Genomic DNA, 9,292 nt, shown 5'->3' with positions numbered 1-9,292 from the left:
TCAGCCCCACCTTGGGTGTAGAGAGTACAAAAAAGATAAAATAAACCTGAAAAAAAATGAGACTCTCTGGAGTAAATTGCTGCATGATAAAATATTATGTATCAATGATGACAAAGATCTTGATCCTTTGACAATAGAAACCTAAGACACATTGTTGAGTAAAAAATGCAAGTTGCATAACCCCATTTATGTAAACACATATACATATATCTAAATTATACAAATGCATAGAAAGATGTCTGGAAATATGTTTATCACCTTGTTCAGAGTTATTATTTCTAAAAATTTGGATATCAGGTTCCTAACCCCCCCTTTTTTGAATTAATTAAATTTTTACATTAAGCAAGTAGAGTCTAAAAATTTGTTAAATTTAAGATTTTTCCAAAGAAGGCATTTCTTTCACCTCCACGATAATCTCTCTCCGGGATAGCTTCCTTCTTAGTCACTTGGAGAATCAATCACCCTCAGACTCATTCTCACCTAGAGATATAGAATATCTTCCTCTGATGAGTTCCCTTTAAACAACTGACAATACTCATAATACATGTTGATTGGAAAACATTTTTCAACACATTCACCCAACATATCGTTAAGAGTCACTTCAATGTAGTGTCTCATTGCCATGTTTCCCCTTCCCATTCCCAGACATGTCTTTCCACGTTTCAGATTACAAAATTTGAGAAATGTATCCAGGAAATCATATCATACACTTCAGCAGCCCCTCTCTCTGCTTTATGCAGCATGGGCTTCCGGACAGGCCCTGGATAGAAAATCCTACAGAAGTAAGTTTGCTGATATAGAGACCTAACCATCTCTTTTAGAGCCTTATTCTGGGTCTGGATCCTATGTTACATGTAGAAGCTGGTGCCTATAATAAAAGTGCTTTAGTAATGGAGACACTATTCCACATGACAACAGTCATATCTCATTGGGAGTATAGAAGAATCAACCACTGAGGGTTCCTTTCTGCATCTGTAAACATCTGTATGAAAAGAGATGAGACCAGACGAAGGGAGAAGTAATAACCAGTACTAGCTATTTCCCTGGAAATTAGACCAGAACTCCCCAGACGATCGAAATGTCTAAAGCAAGGATAATTTGCTATCCTTGAAGACCTCAAAGGAAAGGAATGGAAAAGGTAAAATGGCAGTAGAAAAAAAATATTTGGAGTGTTTACCACATGCCAGCTGTTTTACTGGTGCTTTCAGATGCTCAGAGACACATATCAACCTTTTGTGAGAATGATACTATTAGCCTTGTTTTACAGAAGACAAAGAGGCTCAGAGAAGTGAAGAAACATGTCCAGAGGCCACCCATCCGGGATGGCCTAGAAGTTGTCAAATACTGGGACCGATCAAAATGTGCACCTCCCTCTAGTCTCATTATGTAATTTCATTTGTATGAAATGAACATATTTGAACCTGATTTGAATAGATGAATCTAGGTGAAAAGAACATCAAGAGAAACTCTCTAATTCTTTGGTTTAGGGTAAAGCTGAGTTATAACACTGCAGTACAGCTGAATTCAATTCAACATATTATTTATTGCTGGTATCTGTGTACAGGACAATGTGCTTTATAATCTTGGAAGGAATAAAACTGAACCCAGTTAATTAAAATACACATCAGAGAATTATGATGAACTAAATTACCACAACTGAAGGCACCTGAGAGCAGCATTTTTGAAGTCCAATTTTTATCAAGACTTTTAGCTTACTTATCAGGGTTTTAAAAAAAAAAAGGAAATTTACTTGGCTTCTCTCCCTCCTTTTTTTTTTAATGATTAAAAGAATATCAAACTCCTATGATCCTATATTTGCTCTCTCATCTGCTTTTCTAGACCCATCTGCTGGTCTCCGTATGTCTTTCTGAGCCGTTGACTTAACACATTCTACTAATGTGTCAACTTCTAATATGAATGATTTTCATTCTGATCAATAGTAACTAACCTGAGGTAGCTGGGAGGGATTAATGCCACCCATTATAACAAAAGGAGGAGTAGTCTTGACGGAAATGAGAAGATAATGTGTTTGATTATATAATTATCACTATTAATGACAATGGTGGTGGCAGCCTATCTCAAGCCCAGCGGTGACATGAGTCCCTCATTTTGACACAAGTGGTCATGTAAGTTCAGAGAAGCCACTGCAATTTTCCTTCATTGATAGATAAAGAAATTGATCTAAAGAGTTAAGATATCTAATACCTCTTCCAACTCTAAGGCACCAAGATGGTAAATCCATGTAATTATTTGAAGCCACCACTCAAATGGATATACATTTTATTCATGCATTCAATTCAGTGTTTATTGAATTTTCCAGGCAAAATATTAGGGGCAAAAAAAGGCTTTCCCAACGAATCTTCTAGAGACCACCTGCTCTTCCACAATGTTTCCGCATTTTCCATAGCTTGATCTGTTTGCACTCCCTGTTCATCCGCTGGTGCTCATCTTTGGACAATATCTGGGTGGGCTGCGGACTTGTGATTCCATGAAGTCTTTCTGATAAAGCAGGAAGTTAGAGACCTAACATTACTCCCACCCGGTCTTCCAATTTTCTTCTCACATAGATTCTAATTTTCAGTTCAATTCCTCAAACATTTACTAAATGCCAACCCATGAGCCAGGCAAAGGCATGATGCCTTGGAATTCTAAGAATAAACAACTTAGTCCCTGTTCTGGACACTTTTGTCAACAGCAAATAATAGTTCACACATATTGAGTGCCTTGTTCTAAGGGCTTTACATAGATTACTTATTTGACCATCATAGCCTGTCAGTTAAGTGCTATTATTTTCCCTGTTTCACAAATAAGGTGAAGAAAATGGCATCAGATGACTCAGCAGCCAGGTAACAGAGCCAGGATTCAAAAGCAGGTGTTCTGGAGAAAGAGCACCTTGCTCCACATCGCTGTGGGGAGAAATCAACAGGGAAGCAAATAAATTTCACATCAGTGGGCTTCTCCATTCCTGTGGTATTTGTAAAATCCCACCCAAACCCCTGAATCAAAATCTCTAGCCATTAGGTCTAGGCATCATTATTATATGTTAGAAGTTACACAGGTGACTTTGATGTGTAGGTCCAGTTGAAAAGCCCCACCACACAGAGACTCCAGTAGACATGGCATTGGAAGCATGGTGGGGGCACCAGAGCGGTTTAGTAGGGGAGTTCAGGAAGGATTATCCAGGGAAATGACTCATAAGCTGAATCCTCAGGTGAGGAAGAATTTGTCTAGAGGATCAGGGGAGGAAGAGCAAGGGGATCGTGTGTATGAAGGCACAGAGGCACACACATTAGGATGCTCTGGTGTAGCTGAAGGTGCATGGGGCCAGCACAGAGAGCTAAGTTGGAGGTGGGTCACAGCAGGCTTGTAGAGTCCTGGTAAGAGTTTGACTTTATCCTATGGACTAAGAGGATTTTAAGCAAGAAAAGATTGGGATCCAATTTGCAATTTAGAAAAATGTCTTTGAGGGGCACCTGGGTGGCTCAGGTCATGATCTCAGCATCCTGGGATTGAGCTCCTCATCCAGCTCCCTGCTGATGGGGAGTTTGCTTCTCCTTCTTCCTCTGCCCCTCCCCTGACTGGTGCATGGCTGTTCTCTCTCTGTCTCTCAAAGAAATAAAGTCTTTACAAATTAAAAAAATAATAAAGAAAAAAGAAAAGAAAAATGTTTTTGACCTCTACATCTAAGAAGAACTAGATGGGAAGAAGGTTGGAAGTAGACAATCAGAGTTTATGAGAAGCCCAAGTGAGAGGTGGTGAGGGCTGATCCAGGGCAGTCAGACAGGGGAGGAGGAGGGAGGCACAATTCCGGACTAGATTTAGAATCAACTATGACTTAGTAATGGGCTGGAGGTGAAGGAGATGGGCCAAGTCTAAGAGGACTCTGCGGTCTCTGGCTGTGGTGAGGGGATGGTTGGAGATGCTGTTAACCAGAAGAAGAAGGAAAGAAGTGCCAGTTACTGGGGGGAGCCCCTGGAGAGCTCACTGTTGTACCAGCCCCTGGTCCAGGAGGAACCATGAAGCAGGGGGCCAGCAAAGAAGTGTACTTCATGGGAAAGTAAAGGGCAACAAGTTTTCAGTGCACATTGTCTGACATGATGGTGGGTGGGTGGTCCTTCCAGTAGACACAGAGATACCTGAGGAGCCTGGGGTCTCCTTCAAAACCCGGGAGGCCTCACCGTCCACTCACCTGTTAGGTTCTGGATATAGACATATATCGGAAGCATTGGTTCTAACAACAACCCTTAGTTCAAAACGAAAAGCCTAATGCTCAACAACCCCTCATGGTTTATGGAGTCATGCTCATATACATTAATATGGCAGGTCCAACCTCATTTCCCAGCCGTACCTCCTTCAACTCCGCTTAAAGACCCTTTTCTTTTCTCCTTCCTCCTAACCAACCATGCTCCTTCATTCCTCCCTATAATGAACTGATTCCCCCAGCACCTAATACAGTCACAAAGCAGGAGCCCCCAAAAGTGCATACTGGGTGAAAAGAAGCATGGGCAGTAGTGTGGGGGAGCACAGACCTTGCCTTTTCTGGCTCATATCTCAGTTCGTCCACTCCCATCATGATTATTTTCCCTGGTGTTCCTACACTGTGCCAGTCACTGCCTGGGGTCTTTTTTTTTTTTTTTTTTTTTTGCCTGGGGTCTTTATGCTTCCTATTCCCTCTGCCTGGAACCCTCTTCCCAGCACATGCCTGTAGCCAACTTCTTTCCTTCTTCCCGTGTTGGCAAAAATGTCTTCTTATCAAAAGGCCTGCCAAGACCATTATAGCTAAAAGAGTATATGGGCACACACACAAATCTCCTTCTATCACTCCCTAACCCCTTATCCTGGGTTATTTTCTTCCCAGATTTTAGCAACATCAGATATGTGTTTTATATATTTTTTTTACATTTTCTGTCTTCCCTTCCCCTACTTCATAATGAAAACTCCATGAAAGCAGGGACTATTCTGGTCATAGCTACTGGTAGGTGCTCAAAAAATATTTGTTAAATAGATGAACAACAAACGAATAAATCCCTGAAGCAGCTTCAGGCATCATGTCCAAGTTCAAAGCAAAAAGAAGGGGAAGGAACTGTTCTAGCAATCAATAAAGGAAATTTTCAACCTTTAGGTTTGTGGGTCCTGCTCCTGGGGCTCCCAGGGAAGCTGCTATACTTTAACATTTACCAAGGTCAGAATGACTCGGCAAAACCTCAAAGCACAGGCTCTATTTCTGCCCCAGGCACACATTGTATGTCTGCTTTGTTAAAAAAAATAAATAAATAAATAACCAAAAAGGAGCATTCCAAACACAAAGATATGAGAAAAAAAAAAAAAAAAAACTCTCCGGTTCCCATAAGACCAAAGTCACACAGCTTTGTGCCTACTAAAAACGTAAGATAAAGTCTGTAACTTTCTGGAATGTCCTTTGTCATGATGGTCTGTAACTCTTTATGGAAAAAGTATATATTAACCCTGCACCAAATGTTCTTTCCCTGGAGCACTCTCTTCTTTGTGAAGATTGTGTATCCTGGGGAGTTGTCCTAAACCGGGCTTGAATAAAATTCTCTTCCTTTCTCTTTAAAATTTTAGAAAAGGGTTGTTCAATTTGCATGGGCACAGTGTTTGTGCTTGTATCAGAAAAGCAAAATTTTGCCAGGCCCCCTGACTTCCATTTACGTCCCTTTGGCCAGAGTGTGAGTACACTGTACACTGTCAACCCCCAACAACAGCCAACAAGGGAGGGTTGGCTAGGAAAGCAAGTATTTAGCTTTTCCCACCTGCTAATGGAAGCACCCAAGGGAGGATGATTAGGAATGGTGTTGGATTAGCCAAAACTCAGTGTTGCCACAAGAGACAACACTAATTGAAAGAAACACAGAAGGATTGCTATATATTTAAAAGAGATAAATTCTGCGTAAACCCCTTAAAACATCTACCAGGTTTAAATTATGTATGTATCTATTCTTCCCACAGCTGTCCAGGATGAGTATGTGGGACCCAAAATAACCAGGGGGCCAAATGATCCAAACTCCTTTTCTATTGCTATGAGGATGTATAGTTGCCAATTAAGACAGAGATCAAAAAAAAAAAAAAAAAAAAGAGAGATCAGTAAGATCAATAGAGACATAGATTTGGGGGGACTTAGGAAGCACATAGCCAAACACTGTCATTCTATGGCTGAAGAAATAAGCAAGGTGGTCATACAACTTACTCAAAGCCACCCAACTAAGTTATATAATGTATATAAAAAAAGATGTATATAAAAATAATATATATAAAAAATGAAAAAGTTTAAACCTTACTCCAAGGGCATGGGTGAGTGTGTTAATTTTCCTATCACCACTGTAACAAATGACCAGAAACTTGGTGGCTTCAAACAAGTTCATGCCCTCACACTTCAGGAAGCCAGAAGTCCAAACCACATCACCTCAGCTTCTATATACACACATACATCACTTTTTTAAAAAGATTATATTTTTTTATTCATGAGAGACACAGAGAGAAAGGCAGAGACATAGGCAGAGGGAGAAACAGGCTCGCTACAGGGACCCCGACGTGAGACTAGATCCCACAACTCTGGCATCACGCCCTGAGTCGCCCTGACACTCAACCACTGAGCCACCCCGGCATCCCCATACATCACTTTTTACCTTGGCTAACTCCCATCCCGACTTCAAATTTTGGCTAAGGTGCTGCTTTTGTCTGGATTAAGTTTGCCTGTTGGGTCCCTGTTTCCATATTATAATTTCTCTGTCACCTTATCTAGATCCTTGAGGGGCTGGGGTCTTATTTTTTCTCTTTGTATCTCCATCTTCTAACGTAATGAATGAGCACTCAATAAATGACAAATGGATGGATGGATGGATGGATGGATGGATGGTCTGATGGAAGGATGGAGGGATAGATGGATCTAGAGAAAGTGAGAAGGTATAACACACCAGAGATAATGGCTAAGAATAGAAAGTTAGCATTTGCTGCATAAGAGCTCCAAAACCTAATGACTTAAACCAATCATTTATTTAGTTTGTGGTTCTTCAGGTCACAATTACAGCTGGATTGAGCTGCATCATTTTTCTGATCTGCTATGGGATCAGCTGGTCTTGACTGGGCTTGTTTGTGCTTCTGCTGACAACTGGTGAGTTGACTGAGGCTGGCTGGTTTAAGATGTCCTTGCTAGGCCAGTTGGGACAACTGGGGCCTCTCTCCACATGGCTGTTTGTTATCTTCCCACAGGCTGCCCAGGCATGCTCCCATGATGGATTCAGGGCTCCCAGCAGTAACAGCAGAAGCTGCATGACCTCTTGAGACCCAAGGTCAGAACTTCCCCAAAGATGAAAGGAGAGAAAATGAGTGGGAAATATCAGAGAGGGAGACAACATGAGAGATTCCTAACTCTGGGAAATGAACAAGGTATGGTGAAAGGGGAGGTGGGCGGGGGGTGGGGGTGACTGGGTGATGGGCACTGAGGGGAGCACTTGATGGGATGAGCACTGGGTGTTATGCTATATGTTGGCAAATTGAACTCCAATTGAAAAATAAAAATAAAAAATAAAATAAAATATTGGTCTAGTTAGTTTTGGGGGTCAAAGGAAATCTATTCGTTCCTTATTATTGAATATTAACATGTTTGTTAAAGAAAAAATAGAAAGCAGAGAGAAGATATAACAATACCAGTAGGTAACCCTTCTAAATTCTCACTTTAAGATTCTGCTAAAGCTATGTTGTCTTGGGGCACCTGGGTGGCTCAGTGGTTGAGCATCTGCCTTTGGCCTGGGTAGTGATCTTGGGGTTCTGGGATTGAGTCCCACATCAGGCTCCCCACAGTGAGCCTGCTCCTCCCTCTGTCTATGTCTCTGCCTCTCTCTGTGTGTCGCTCATGAATAAATAAATAAAATCTTAAAAAAAAAAAAAAAAAAAAGAACTTCCCCAAAGACACTCGACCCAGGAAAGTCACAAAATAAAATACAAAGTATAGGAAAATAGAGATCAACTCTTCATAAAAAGAGTCGCAAAGTCCTGTGGCCATTTCGAAAATAGACCTTAGAAGGGGGTGAAAGGAGCCACTGATCATCACTAGTCCATGCTGTCCCTTCAATTTTTATGTATCTTTTCAGCTCCAATCTCCACTCTCATTCCTCTCCCCCTGCCCAAACCCTCCTGTTTTGTTCATTGTGCATCTTTTGTTTGTACGCCTTCTTACAAAATGTATATTGGTGTTTTGCGTGCACGTGCTTTTACTTAATGTAAAATTTCATTTGTGTGCGTCATTCTATTTCTTGTTTTACTCAGCTTTATGCCTTTAAGATCCACCCGTGATCCTGGGATCCATCTAATGTCATTCTTGTGTTTATGGATCTATCCCCATTCGATCAAGATATGCTTATGGCACCATTGCTGGATTCAGTTAGCCCACGTTTTAGTGAAGGATTATGCACTGACATTCAACAGCGAAATGGACCCATGATGAGCGCTGGGTGTTGCATGTCCGTCATGAATCACTGAACTCTACTGCTGGAACTAATATCACACTGTATGTTAACTAACTGAAATTTAGATTAAAACTTGAAATAAAAACAAATAAAATGTGAAAGTGATTGTTTAATATGAAAAAAGGAAATGGGCTCATATTCGTAACTGTAGAACATAGCCTATATGCTACTAATCCTTTGGTATTTCTGTGGCTTTCTTTGTGGCTTAATAAATGATCTGTTTTCTTTGTGGAACTTTTCCTGTGTCCTTCTTATAATGTGTTTATGTGTGGGGCTCTCTATATTTCGATATGGGTCTTTTTAACCTATTCATTCATCTGTAATTCTAGAAAGTTAATCTCGCTGGTTTCTCCAAACATTTCTTCTTTTCCTTTTTCTTTTCTTTTTCTTTTTTTGATATTTTTCTATTTCTGGGATTCCTATCACATGAATAATGACATTTGTGCTTCTATCTTCTGGGTCCTGGGTTTGGCTTTTCTTTCAAATTTTCTATCTCTTGACCCTTTCCTTCAAGGAGAGTTATCTGACATTCTAACTCATAAACTTGGTCGCAGTTGTACTTTTCCACGTATTTATCTCTTCACTATGTTATTGATCTCAACTATTATGTTTTTCATACATGCTTCCATTTTGTTCTTTTTCACTTCGTGGTCTTGTTTTGTAGTGCCCCTTACCTCTCTAGGTGCGTTTAATTATGTGCCAAGTGTGTCAGTGACAGTTTGGAATGGCTAATGCTGTCTGACTTGTTACTGTGACTCAGAGCTCATTTCCCCTGGGAGCATGAGGTCCTTTTTCAGGGAATGTGTTTT

This window comes from Canis aureus, chromosome 17 (assembly GCF_053574225.1).
Source record: "Canis aureus isolate CA01 chromosome 17, VMU_Caureus_v.1.0, whole genome shotgun sequence".
Classification (NCBI taxonomy): domain Eukaryota; kingdom Metazoa; phylum Chordata; class Mammalia; order Carnivora; family Canidae; genus Canis; species Canis aureus.
This window is presented reverse-complemented; position numbering follows the sequence as displayed.